This window comes from Topomyia yanbarensis, chromosome 3 (genome assembly GCF_030247195.1).
Source record: "Topomyia yanbarensis strain Yona2022 chromosome 3, ASM3024719v1, whole genome shotgun sequence".
NCBI lineage: Eukaryota > Metazoa > Arthropoda > Insecta > Diptera > Culicidae > Topomyia > Topomyia yanbarensis.
The window spans coordinates 409,068,657-409,081,977 of record NC_080672.1 but is presented as its reverse complement, the minus strand read 5'-3'; the positions used below and the strand labels follow the sequence as shown (position 1 = coordinate 409,081,977).

General features: G+C 40.2%; 1 protein-coding gene across 2 annotated transcripts in view; it reads right to left on the bottom strand.

Annotated features, from left to right (window-relative positions):
• LOC131693855 (uncharacterized) overlaps positions 1-13,321 on the bottom strand; it is a 293,967-nt gene that overhangs the window by 199,560 nt on the left and 81,086 nt on the right. Inside the window, exon 1 of one of the 2 annotated variants that reach the window (XM_058982075.1) lies at positions 297-1,293. The exons of the other annotated variant lie outside the window; for it this stretch is intronic. The gene's annotated coding sequence lies outside the window, so the exon portion shown is untranslated. Of the gene's footprint in view, positions 1-296; positions 1,294-13,321 lie in introns of those variants that run through there. 2 annotated transcript variants of the gene reach the window in all.

Genomic DNA, 13,321 nt, shown 5'->3' with positions numbered 1-13,321 from the left:
AACTTCCACTTGGAAATTCGCAACAAATTTGCATTTGTTTTGCAAATTCAAAAGCAACCAGATCATCGCCATCGGGAAAATCTTCTCTCCTCAGCATCCGAACATAACAAAAAAAAATAAATAAAAGCTGCCTGAAGGTCAAAACCCAGATCATGTTCGCGAAAAAATAACCGGTTCCAGTTCACCACCTAACCAGTCTTTTAATTCGCTAATTGTTATCAACCCACGAAATCGCGGGCAAGAAAGTTTTTCGACATCGCGTCGGTCGCCCATTTAAAACCAACCATCAAACCTACCTGAGTCGGGATGGCTGTCCGAAATTCGACTCAGACTGTCCCCAATTTGGAGAGTGTCGTCGCAGCGAGCTTAACGATCCGGTATTCCTTGTAAGGTGGCTAGTTCGGCGTGTTTGCTAAACCACTCTTCACTGCTGCTGCTGTTTCTTCTATCCTTTCGATTGTGTAATTTAATTTGGCTCCATCGACTTCACCAATCAATCGCTATTTCTTGAGCAACACTTCAAAAATAATTACTATCAGGTCACACACAAATACACGAATTGCAGCTGCGTTATTATGATTATTATCACACGAAGATGCCGCCCCGGCCGCCGTTTCGGTCGAACATTTTTAGGTTACAATAGCCACTTAACCATAGCACACTTTGCAACTACGAGCATCGCGTAGTAGAAGCACGTACCAAGTACTGGGTGCACTTTTGCGATTTCAACCATGGCGAAGAGCGACCCGGTATCCGATGCAAGTTCAAACGAAGCCAGGTGAAATTGGAGATCGGGGTGACTTCATGTCTGTTCGAACTGCTGCAAATTAAAACTCGTCCGCTCGGCGGTCAATTTCACAACAAAGACTTATTGTCACACACAAAAAAAAACTTTATTTGGCCGGAGAAGTTTCACGGTCAACTGTACTCGAAAATAGTATCATACAAACACTCACACTAAGGAGGAAAGTTTCTTCTCAGTTTGCACCTTTTCGACTTCACTGGAAAAGGAGTCCATTTAGGCCATTTAGGATCACACCAAAACAACTTTACAACACTCTCCGCTACAAACATTCAATCCTTATCAAATGGGTTTCCACGAACCGACCGTGATTAATCCGATTCCGTTGAATTCACTACCGATAATTGAGCCCAGCGTTGTGGCAGACCGCAATTTCGATCCCATAAATCCGCTCCGGTATCGATAATCGCCTGGGTCATGCGCGCGCACGTTCGAAAACGGTACACTCCCGAAGCAGCCAAACCGTCTGATCCAATGCAAAAAAGAAGACTGAACGGTCAAGGCTCTCGCGGTTTGTGGTGGAGCCCGACCCAACGCCATCGAATCGTCTCCACTGCGCCTGGCTGGGCTGCGTTAAATTTCATATCAAGAGAGAGCACGGAGAAGTATAGGCTTCATCGTTCCATGCGTGCTTCGTAACCGATGAGTGTGAGAGAGTTTTACGTGCGTTGCTAACTTACCTCGCTCTAGGACTGGAGCTCGCGACTGCATGGGGACTTTTATCAGTGCAGTGGATACCTACTCAACAACAACAAATTAGTGGACCTGCAAGAAGTCAGCACGCTGAATCTGTCGCTTGAAGGGAGCACGGAAGGATTCGATTCGGAGAAGGAGAAACGCTGGCTAAACAAGCGCACCCGTCAGCTACACGAGAGAGGGAAGACTTATAAACGATGGCACAGATAAACGGACCAAACAATTTGTAATGTCAATTAGTAAATTGGAAAAATATTCGAAAATTAAAATATTCAAAACGTCTGCTCGTTTGATCAGTTGACAGAATGACGGTTCGTCAAAAAAAATCAGTCGAGGTTCACCCGCTTTTTACTTATCTTCGTCGTAGTAAGCAATGGACAGACAAAGAAATCGTGAACATGCAAATGGTTGTCCACAAACATAATTTTTTGTCTTCGTTTTATATGCTTGTCGTCAACAATTTTATAACAACTAGGTCAGTCTCGACGACAAGAATTTTTTGAATAACCCCTTTCTTGTACTTTTCAATCACTATCGCTATAATGAATCAGTTAATGAACAGATTACAAAATAAATAGTACAATAATAAAACCGCACCACATGAACTTTAATTTGTGAATGAGTTCACGATATATTCCCAGGACAATAATTCATTCAATTGATCTGGTCGACAAGCTCGTATTACGAACTGAACGATTAATTAATTTGATTTAAGGTCCAGTTTGGTATGCAATTTCTAAACACGCAGAATTTACAAAATCAACGAAATTACTGATTTTCAGAAGCTTCACGGTAAAGTTGCATTGTTTGCCTTTCTAAGTTAAAATTCCCTTATGTACCATGCATATTCCACGTGGATGATTTGGGGGAGAGGAGGGACGTTAACTCTTTAAAGATGCAATCTTTCCCGTGCTACTGTAAAAGGGATTTGATATTCTCACACATGTCTTGATGAAAGATTATGCTTTCCAGTCTTGCTACCCGATATATCCCGAAAACATGACGAGAAATAACTGTTAGATTTATTTCCAAAGGGGAGGGGGGCGCTCAAGCTACGACGAAGCCAAGAGTTTTAGGCCTTTCAGCCTAAGTTGTTTCCTTCTAAAAGCTTTGGAACGGATAATCGATCATCACATCAGGAACGTTAGTTTAGTTGAACAGTGTGGGAAGTCCACGGTCACTCTGCTTCACGATGTTGTTTACGGCATTGAGAAGGCCTTCCCGCTCAAGCAATCTAGCTTAGGTAAATTCCTAGATATTGAAGGTGCTTTTGGCAATGTGTCCTTCCAGTCTATTCTGGAAGCGACGTGCGGTCAAGGGGTATGTATCTCGGGATAGATAAACGCAATGCTTAGTAACCGCATTCTTTGCTCGTCACTAAGATAGGCAGAGAAAGGGAAGTTGAGTATACGCGGTTGTCCTCAGGGTGGCGTTCTGTCATCTTTGTTATGGAACCTGGCTGCCAACGGCTTGCTGAAGAAACTCAATGAGCTTGGATTTCCAACCTACGGATGTGCTGACGATTATCAAATACTATTTACTGGAGTATGCAACGGAACAATCTTTGACTTAATGCAACAAGCATTAGGAGCTGTCGAACAATGGTGTCGACAAGTTAAATTATCAATTAACCCAAACAAAACTTCTATGCTTCTTTTCATGAAGAAGCGAATAACAACTGCAGTTCTTTGATTCTGAGCTACTGTGTGCAGATCTAGTGAAATACGTTGGACTTATATAGGATTCCAAACTGAACTGTTCTGCTCTTATTGAGTTCAGAGTCAAGAAAGCGTGCATGGCCTTCAAGCAGTGCAGATGAACTTTTGGAAAGACCTAAATACATGTATTAGATTTACACGACAATTGTACGTCCAATACTGTCATACGGATGCCTTGTGGGGTGGCAGAGGTGATGACGGTCCAGTCTAAGCTAAATCACCTGCAAAGAATGGTGTTCATGGCGCTGACTGGTGCTTTCACCACGACTCCGACTGCTACCCTTGAGGTCCTTCTAAATATCAAACCATTACACGTACACCTCAAACAAGAAGCACTATCATGTGCATACAGACTGCAGGTTACTGGGCTTTGGAACAGTAACCAAGTTGATCTGGCTACCAGTCATGCGCGATTGTGGTCACAAATGGTTACATGGGGTGAACACATTTTTGCTCCCAGCGATATTACACTTACATAGTTTTCCTTTTTTTATTTTTTTAAATTATATTCTATTCGATTATATTATTTTTTTTTGCATTACATTTCTAATTTAGTATATTGGGTGTTCAGCCACAAGTGGTGACTTTTCATCCCTATTGTTTACATGATTCAGTTAATTATTATTAAGATATGATATGCTTTCGTAGTTAAGTATTTTTATTTTTCAGTAGGATGTTTAAAACCTACTTGTCTTGTGAATAAGGAGCTAAACAAATCTTATAAACTAAATTATAAACTATAAAGAGAGCTAATCGTTGCAATTGAAGATTGCAACGACTTTTGTCGGAAGTTGCTTATAATACTGTTCGTCATAATTTCTAATGTTTCTATGTTTGCGAGTCTGTGCAACTCATTTGTGCTAAACCAGGGAGGACGCTTCAAAATCATTTTCAGAATTTTATTCTGAATCCTTTGAAGTGCTTTCTTCCTAGTAGCACAACAACTTGCCCAGATTGGCACTGCATATAGCATTGCCGGTCTAAACATTTGTTTATAAATTAATAGTTTGTTCTTTAGGCAGAGCCTAGAATTCCTGTTTATAAGAGGATATAAACATTTTATATATTTGTTACATTTTGTTTGGATTCCTTCAGTGTGATCCCTAAAAGTGAGTTTTTTATCGTAAATCAAACCCAAGTATTTAACTTGATCTGACCACGTTAAATTCAGACCATTAAATTTAATAATATGGTTATTATTTGGTTTAAGAGAAGAAGCTCTTGGCTTATGCGGAAACACAATCAATTGTGTTTTTGCAGCATTAGTGGAAATTTTCTATTTTCAGGTAATCATTGAAAATATTCAAGCTTCGTTGCAGTCGACTGCAGATAATACGAAGACTCCTACCAGTGGCTGAGATGCTAGTATCATCTAAGAAAAGTGACTATTTACAGCCTGTAGGTAGATTTGGAAGATCCGAGGTAAAAATATTGTATAGGATTGGTGCGACACTTGATCCTTGAGGGACGCCTGCTTTAACAGGTAGCTTATTAGATTTACAATTCTGATAAGTAACCTGTAGGGTACGGTTAGCAAGATAATTTTTAATTATCTTTATTATGTAAATTGGAAAATTGAAATCCCACATTTTGGCAATTAATCCTTTATGCCAAACACTGCCGAAAGCTTTTTCGATGTCTAGAAGAGCAACTCCAGTGGAATAGCCCTCTGAGATATTTGCCTTTATCATGTCAGTTACTCTCACAAGTTGATGAGTATTTTTTTTTTATTTAATTCGTTTACTTGACACGGCTCATAGCGGTAGCTTAACGGAGCCGTGGATCTTTTATACGTTTACAATACATGTAAAAATAAAAATAAGAAAACAACAACAAGAATTAATTAATTGGATCTCGTGCGCGCAACTTTTTATTGCGAGCGGAGACCTTTTTTCGCGAGGTCAGCTGGCAAACAGCGTCAGGGGGGTCATTCAATTCTCTCTTGTTTTTCACGTCCCGGTCGAAGCTGGCTTGGTGTCCGGGATCAGATGTTCTCCCTTGCTTCTTGCACTTATTGTTGACCATTGTAAATCCGTCGTCATTGTTACTGCATTCGTTGCCGATGTTGCTTACAGTTGCTTTTGGAGTACTTGATGATTCTTTTGCGGTTGTCATTATGGCCTGAACAGCTGCCACAAAATTGGCCACCGTTTGTGGTTCAGGCATTGGTATTGAAAACTCTGTTTTAGGTTGGTTTGCCGTAGATGAGTTGGCAATCGGTTGAGATGCATTTTCCTCTGCATCTTCCGCGCAAGGTTGTCCATGATGAGCTGTCTGATTACAATACTTGCACGTAGGCGTTTGCCCCTCATGGGTGCATAGCGTAGTTTGCATAATTGTAGTTCCGTGAGTATTGAGTTTTATTGCCAAGTAGGAGGGTATAGGCCTTTCAACCCGCATCCTCACTACAAAAACGCCGTTAGGAGTACCCGGGAAGAAGTTTCTCCAAGTATCAGGTGTAACGGATTCTACTTCTCCGTATTGCGACATGCATTTTGCAATTGGCTCAGGAGGGGTACGAGGTGATAGGTCATATAACCTTACATCAATATAATCATTCTCAATGTATACGGGAATCTTAATTCCAACGTTGTCACTTTCAACCACGTGTTTTAAGTTGTTCTTCAAAACGAAACGCTCGGCTTGTGCTAACGTGTTGAATGATATTAACACTACATTGCGAAGATGATGATACTGAAGGTACAAGACTTCCGCAAGCCTAAGTTGCATTTTTACCTTCAGAAGGTATTCCACTTCACTAAAACTCGGTCGTTTTAAACAAAATTTAAAGTCAACGACCGCAGCGTTGGGTCGGAGTAGCGCTTTTTCGTCAACTTTACTCATGATGACAAGAATAATCCGATATTTCCTTTGTTCTCGAGACAATGCACACTAGATCGAGAGGCCTGTTGTTCACTTGGCTCGATTGTACGTCTGACTGCGGCAGAAGTAGAAAGCAGACTGAAGTTGATGAGTAGTTGAATGTCCAATACGAAATCCAAACTGCTCAGGAAGAAAAAAAAAGAATTCTCATTGATATGTGACATCATTCTAGTTAGGATGATTTTTTCAAATAATTTACTAATAGAAGAGAGTAAACTAATTGGTCGATAGCTAGAAGCTTCTGCTGGGTTTTTATCTGGCTTCAAAATAGGAATAATCTTGACATTTTTCCATTTTTCAGGGAAGTATGCTAATTCAAAACATTTGTTGAATATTTTGACCAAGTATCTCATGATGATTTCGGGAAGGTTTTTAAGAAGAATGTTGAAAATTCCATCATAACCTGGAGCTTTCATATTTTTTAACTTTTTCATGATGGATTTGATAGTTTGTTTCAACAATATCGTCTAGAGACAATACTTGATTTGAAACGTTTTAATATTTTTGTAAGACTTCGGTTTCAATAGGATTCACAACGTTGAGATTAAAATTATGGACGCTTTCAAACTGCTGAGCAAGTTTTTGAGCTTTTTCTTCGTTTGTAAGAAGTATGTGGTCACCTTCCTTCAAAGCTGGAATTGATTTCTGAGGTTTCTTAAGAATCTTAGAAAGTTTCCAGAAAGGTTTAGAATTTGGCTTGATTTGTTCAACCTCTTTCGCGAAATTTTCATTTCTTAAGAGTGTGTATCTATGCTTAATTTCTTTTTGTAGATCCTGATAGATACATTTCATAGCAGATTCACGAGAACGTTGATATTGACGTCTTCGAACATTCTTCAAGCGAATCAGAAGTTGAGATCGTCGTCAATAATAGCAGTATTAAATATTTTCTGTGCTGTTGGTACTGATAAATTTCTAGCATCAACTATAGAATTACTTAAATTTTGTAATGCCGTATCAATGTCAGCTTTATTTTGTAAATCAAGGTCATGATTCAAATTATTTTCAATACACTGAAGTTTTTTTATGCGGGGGATACGCACCGCATAAAAAAATCTGCATAAAAAAAAACCACAACTTTGAAAATCCGCTTAAAAAACCGCATACCTTTGAAAATCCGCATAAAATAAAACCACATAACTTTGAAAATCCGCATAAAAACACATAAGGTGTGAAATATTTTTCAATATTAAGAGCCATAGTACTCAAGGAAGAGCAAGGATTTGAAGTAAGAAAGTTTTGAGAAAAGCGTGGAGTAGGGTCATATGAGCAAGCTTAGAGTTTCCCGGCTATTTAACTCTTTTTCTTCTTCAACGCAGGAGTCAGGATCTTTAGGCATTAAATGTGAATCACCTGAGTCTGCGGCATGTCCAGACAAGCGTAAAGTCACTTAATGACTTATGCTGTCGGAACCGTGACTCCCCGGAATCGCAAGACTGACCTCGGCACCTAACCGACCAGCATCGAGATAACGATTTCGAGAGAAATTTCAACGTCGGAAAATTTCTCCGTAGGAGTAGACTAAGCCCACCGTCGGGGACTAGTTCGAATAGATCGGGAAGTAGCTGACCTCGGCAACTGCCCGGGTAGTATCGATTTCGGAACTCTTCGTCGGAGTAGGAAAAATCCACCGTCGGGGACTATTCCGAGTAGTTCGTAGCGAATCGCTGGCTTGAATCATCGGGGCGCCGAGTAGCACCGAACGCGACAGACCCTGGTCCAACCGGAATCGCCAGATCGACCACGGCATCCAACTGGTCAACGTAGAGAGGAAGGCATGTAGAATATCATGCCGTGCAGGACTGATATGGCGGTTACGAGACAAGCGAAATCTAGCACGACCAGCTAGACCTGGAATCAAGTGAAGTGCATTAGAACGGCTCCCCCCAAAGTAGTCATTTCAAATGGAATCCGGGGTATCAGCCAAATGTCGGACTTCTTGGTGGAGTTTAGAGGAATAGGGTTCAGAGTTATCTTCTCTGTTCAGAGTCCCTCGCTCTGGCACACGATGGACGAAATCGGTAGTATGGTCTAACTACTGAACGTGTTCTGGGTCGGCGTAAAAGCTTTATCACCAAGTAAAAAAAAATACACGCTCAGAGACTTTTTTTCCGATCTCGCCGAACTGAGTCGAATGGTATAAGAGATTCGACTCTGCGGGCCTCGGTTAAAAATTCGAAATTCCGACCGATTGCATAAGTTTTATTATGAGAAAGGTAAAAAGGTATTCAGTCATTTTCTGTTTTTATTTTCACTGCATCAAGAATGCTCTCATATCCTTAACCCAAAGACTAGTAATTTATAACCTAAAATAAAAATATGAACATTTTATGTCTTTTGTTTAAGCATGTGCATTCACGAGGATCTATCTTTCGATAAAAGTCGCTTCAGGTGATGCCCTAGAAATTAAAAGGAAGCTGCATAAAAAGAATCGCATAACTTTGAAAATTCGCATAAAAAACCGCATAACTTTGAAAATCGTTGCTCGTTAGAGTTCTGTGTGCGAAACGAGAGCGCTTTTTAATTTTCCAACACGCTTCGCAGTTGTGCCATACGCTTGTTTTCCTGGGTAGTCTAACCAGATGTTTCTGCCCTTGGGACAGATTAGTTATAAGCACGTATGGATTTGGTTGGTTCAACGAAAGTAACCATCTTTCTGCTTCGTAGAAATTGTTTGTTCTTTGCATTTACACATTGAAAACATGTCGACTGAAAATGTAAAATGGACATAATGGATTTCATTCGCATCGCTTCGCGTTCTATTGCAATAATGTTAAAAGTCTCTTTCTTTGGAATTGCATATGGAACCTTTAAATTTCTCTCCTGTTTGGTAGAATTAATAGATGATTTTAAACAGGTTAATAAATGTTTCAACCTATCTTATACAGAAGAAGGAATAATTCTCGGTGTAAAAAATAAGATTCTACATTGGAGGTTAATTCGAATCATAACATGACTTATGACTATACAATAATGCCTTTAGATATGATTGTTGAAATTTAAGTTGAGAAATCTTTTTCAATACGAAATAAGTGGTTGCCTATACAGGTGTAATATTTTTTGCTTTTTTGTGTGGGACTCTCTTGAATTAGGTATTCCACAAGATGCTTGTTTGATAATTCACCGATGGGTTTTGACAACAAATTTGTTTTGCTCAACTCCTGCGACCAGAAAAACCCGTCCGCCGAACATCTTTCGTTGGTACTATTCGTTCGATGTTAGAATCATCGATTTTGAGAGATTTTGTGGTATTGAACAGGTTTACAGTGGAACCACGCGTCGCCTCTGGTAAAAATGGAATTTGTGCTTACAGAAGTGTTACACGTACAACTGCATCATACGAGAAATGTAGTACTAATAACGTTCAACTCCTTAGTCGAGACAGAAAGCTTTGTAGCGAAGAACAACACGGAATATTCCTCGGCTGGCTAAACTCGTATCTTGTTGGTCGCGAAATGTCAGTGAAAATAGGAGATAGTATCTCTGAAACAATAACCGTTACCTCTGGTGTACCACAAGGAAGTCACATTGGACCTCTCCTATTTCCAATTTACATCAATGACGTCAATCTCTCTTTGAAATGCTTAAAGCTTTCCTACGCCGATTATTTTAAATTATATCTACAGTGATGCCCAGTTTCTGCAACAGCAGCTCGATATCTTCGCCAATTGGTGTCAATTGAACAACATGGTGCTGAACGCATCAAAGTGCTATACTATCACTTTCACTCGTAAACGCAACCCTATCATATATCATTATTCGCTGCTAGGATCTAACTTAAAACGGGAGACCTGCATCAAAGATCTCGGGGTCATGCTAGATAGTAAACTGTCGTTCTATGATCACATATCATAAATCGTGTCCAAGGCATCCAAACAGCTCGGCTTTATATTCCGGATGACTAAATCATTTAAAAACATCCATTGTTTGAAGGCGTAGGCGTAGGCGCCCTTGTTCGCTCGTTACTGGAGTATTCGGCAGTCGTTTGGTCGCCTTTTTACCAAAATGGAGTGCAGCGCATTGAGGCACTACAACGTAAATTTGTTCGCTTCGCTCTGCGTCGGTTGCCTTGGAGAGATCCAATAGATCTCCCGAGTTATGAGCAACATTGCAACTTGATTAGTCTTGAAACACTCAGCGATCGGCGCAACATCTCAAAAGCAATGTTCATAACCGACTTACTTTTGGACAATATAGACTGTTCCAGCCTCCTTAGCCAACTCAACATTAACATTAGACGCAGGACGCTCCCGGCCTACTCTTATCTCATTACACCCATTGCTAGAACAAATTATGGGTTCAACGAACCGATGGCAAGCATGTGCAAAATTTTCAACCAATGTTACACGTCGTTTGACTTTAACTTGTCCCGTGTTTCCCTTAGACGTCTATACAGTGTTATTTTAAAACATGACCCGTAGTTTAATATATAGTTCGTAACGCTTATTGTTATTATAATATTAGATGAGATGTGTTATTTTAGGATGTAATTTATATAGCTATAAGTAATTATGTATCATTTGGATTATGTTATATCTGTTGGTACGAAAAGACGAGGAGGTTTTGCGCCCATTTGAGAAAGAGTGCTTATGTTTTCTCATCTCAAGAGGGGTTTTCCCTGCTCCAATAAATAAATAAATAAATCCAGAAATCCAGAAACAACATTCAACACGACGGCCAATATGAAAACGTCAAAACCAAGATATGGACAATGACGGAAATTTACCTGCACGATTTAGCACCTCGCACTAGCACGGATTATATTACAAGATTCATATGAAAGTATGGAGAAGTGGAATCCGTCACACACAACACTTGGCGAAACTTTCACCCTGTTCTTCTCCAGGGTGTTAGGTTTTATCAATAATGCTGAAATAATCTGTTATCGCGTTACAAAAATAATCGCTGTTTTATGGAGAAATAAAAGAATAGAGCATTTCTTATTCCTAGCACCATAAATAATTACTTATCTTTTGAGACACTTCTTCGAAGTTAGTTCCTCTTACATCCGTTTTTGATTAAACGACTATCACAACAACCGCACTTCACTGTCGAATGAATTATAACCATTCCATCATAATTTTTGGGAGATTTACCTGAAATTTAAAGAGAAATATAGTTGTTAGAATACAATGTAAATATACATAAAACAATAAATATGCAAAATATCGACTTTGCCCAGAAAAACTCAGTACCGATTTAATATAAAATATTGAAGAACTTGTTAATTAAATCTGCCAAAACTTAGTTGAAGAAAATTTGTACACACACAAACAATCAATCTTATTTGACCTTAATTGCATACAGAAAACTCATTTTGGTTTATTTAAAAAGTCACAGCGCAGTTGTCTGTGATCTGCCATACGCTCTCAAACAAGAGAACGATTCTGAAAGAGAAGTTTCAATCACTGGCTATCGTTATGTTCGACCAAATGTGTACAAACAAACAAACGAACAAGCAAAAACTAGCTTCGAGACACTATTTGCATACCATTTAGCGAAATCCATACTCCTTGCGACACCCCGCGACCAATAAAGACGCCTGATTTATGTTTGAATTGGAATATTTACGACCGTTCGTCGGAGTATTTTTCTACACATGTCTTTTAGTAGATACCAACACATTTCCATATAGAGTGGACCGAGAAGTGATTGCAGAAGTCAGAACACACATCGATCCCGATGGTAGTGAAAAGGCAGCTTGGTGGCATACAACAAAGTGGTCAGAAAGCAAGTTTTGCGTGATTATGATGTGATCTTTCATCGCCACCAACTCCTCAGCAGGTGTGTGATGGAGGGGACGATTGAGAATGATGGTAATAATGATTAGGTACTTTGAATGCAAACAAGTCTCCGATGACATTTTAACGGGAAGCTTACTGTGATCATGTGTGACGGTTGGACAGATGAGAATGTTCCGCGGGTGAAGCAAACGCAACCTGATCACTAGATGTGTTCTGAAATGCCAAGAGTTTCTAGTAAATAACAGTAATAAATACTTTTACCTATCATAATTATGGGGGCGTGAAAAGGTAATAGTTTTGAACCGGTGCAAATACCAATACCCAAACAAAGAGCCGGCTGCCTGCGTCTACGTCATCACTGGATCAGGGTTTTGTCAACTAAGAAAGATTGTGGGACGAGGGTACATCGTATGAAATATTTTTATTTAGATTTGCCGACTCGAATCCGTATGTATTCGTCCTTCGAAGCGAAACGGATGAAAACAACAAAGCTAAAACAAAATCACAAAAAGCGCGCAAAATATTTGTTGAAGCTCAAACCGGTAATCTGTATGGATTCTCTGTTCATGTTATTTCTTCCTTTCATGTCCCAGGTTCAGGTTCGCACTCGTTGTTCACATTTCAATGGGACGGAATGGCGCTTAGTCGCAGCCATCGCAAAACCTCTGCTCCTACTGGCCGCGCTGCTAACCCCTATTTTGTAACCGCAAACACTTCCCGCCGCACCGCCAGCAGCAGTTGATGAAGGAAAGCAAAACCCCAACAAGGTTTTGGGATCATCCGTCGTCGTCGTCGGTCGTCGAGACGAAGAAATTCCCGTTTTCTGACCGGGGCGCATATAAATTAGTTTGGTTTGGAAAACAAGAGGCACCCAAAGCGACGAGGTTCGCAAATCAACGATCCGGGGACGCGGAGTGCAACCGAGCGGTGAAGTTATGCTTGATTGGAGCTAGTTATTTGGATTAGAAATACAAACCAGTCTAGTGGGGCAAAGTAGTCCAAGCTATTATAGCAAACACCCACCGCGAGTGGGGCTTCCGTCCTGACGGGAAAAGTCGAAGAGCGAAAGCGAGATGAGCTGCTTGCCTGCGGGATCCGATTCTCATGTATGTATGTAAAACTAAACCTGTTTACGATAATGGCACGTCCGAGTCGGAAGATGTGTAGAATGACGGCCGATCGCTATAGAGGCATAATTTGTTAGGTTTGCTAGTGAGGAATGCAAATCACTTAACTGGTCAACTTTTATCTTGTTTCATTGTTTACCTTCATAAACTACTCAGACTAATTTCCAGACAAAGTTACATCAAAATTCAGATCACTATTTCCGATCACTGAAGGAAAGCAACGGATGCGCATCGACCTACAAAATTGCCGTGCAACAAACCGTCCCCCTACATGTTCAACGACAGCCGACATAATCTCCTGCACCGTGCGCGGCGTCCGATGCGCATGGGATTATGTCACAAAATTTGCTG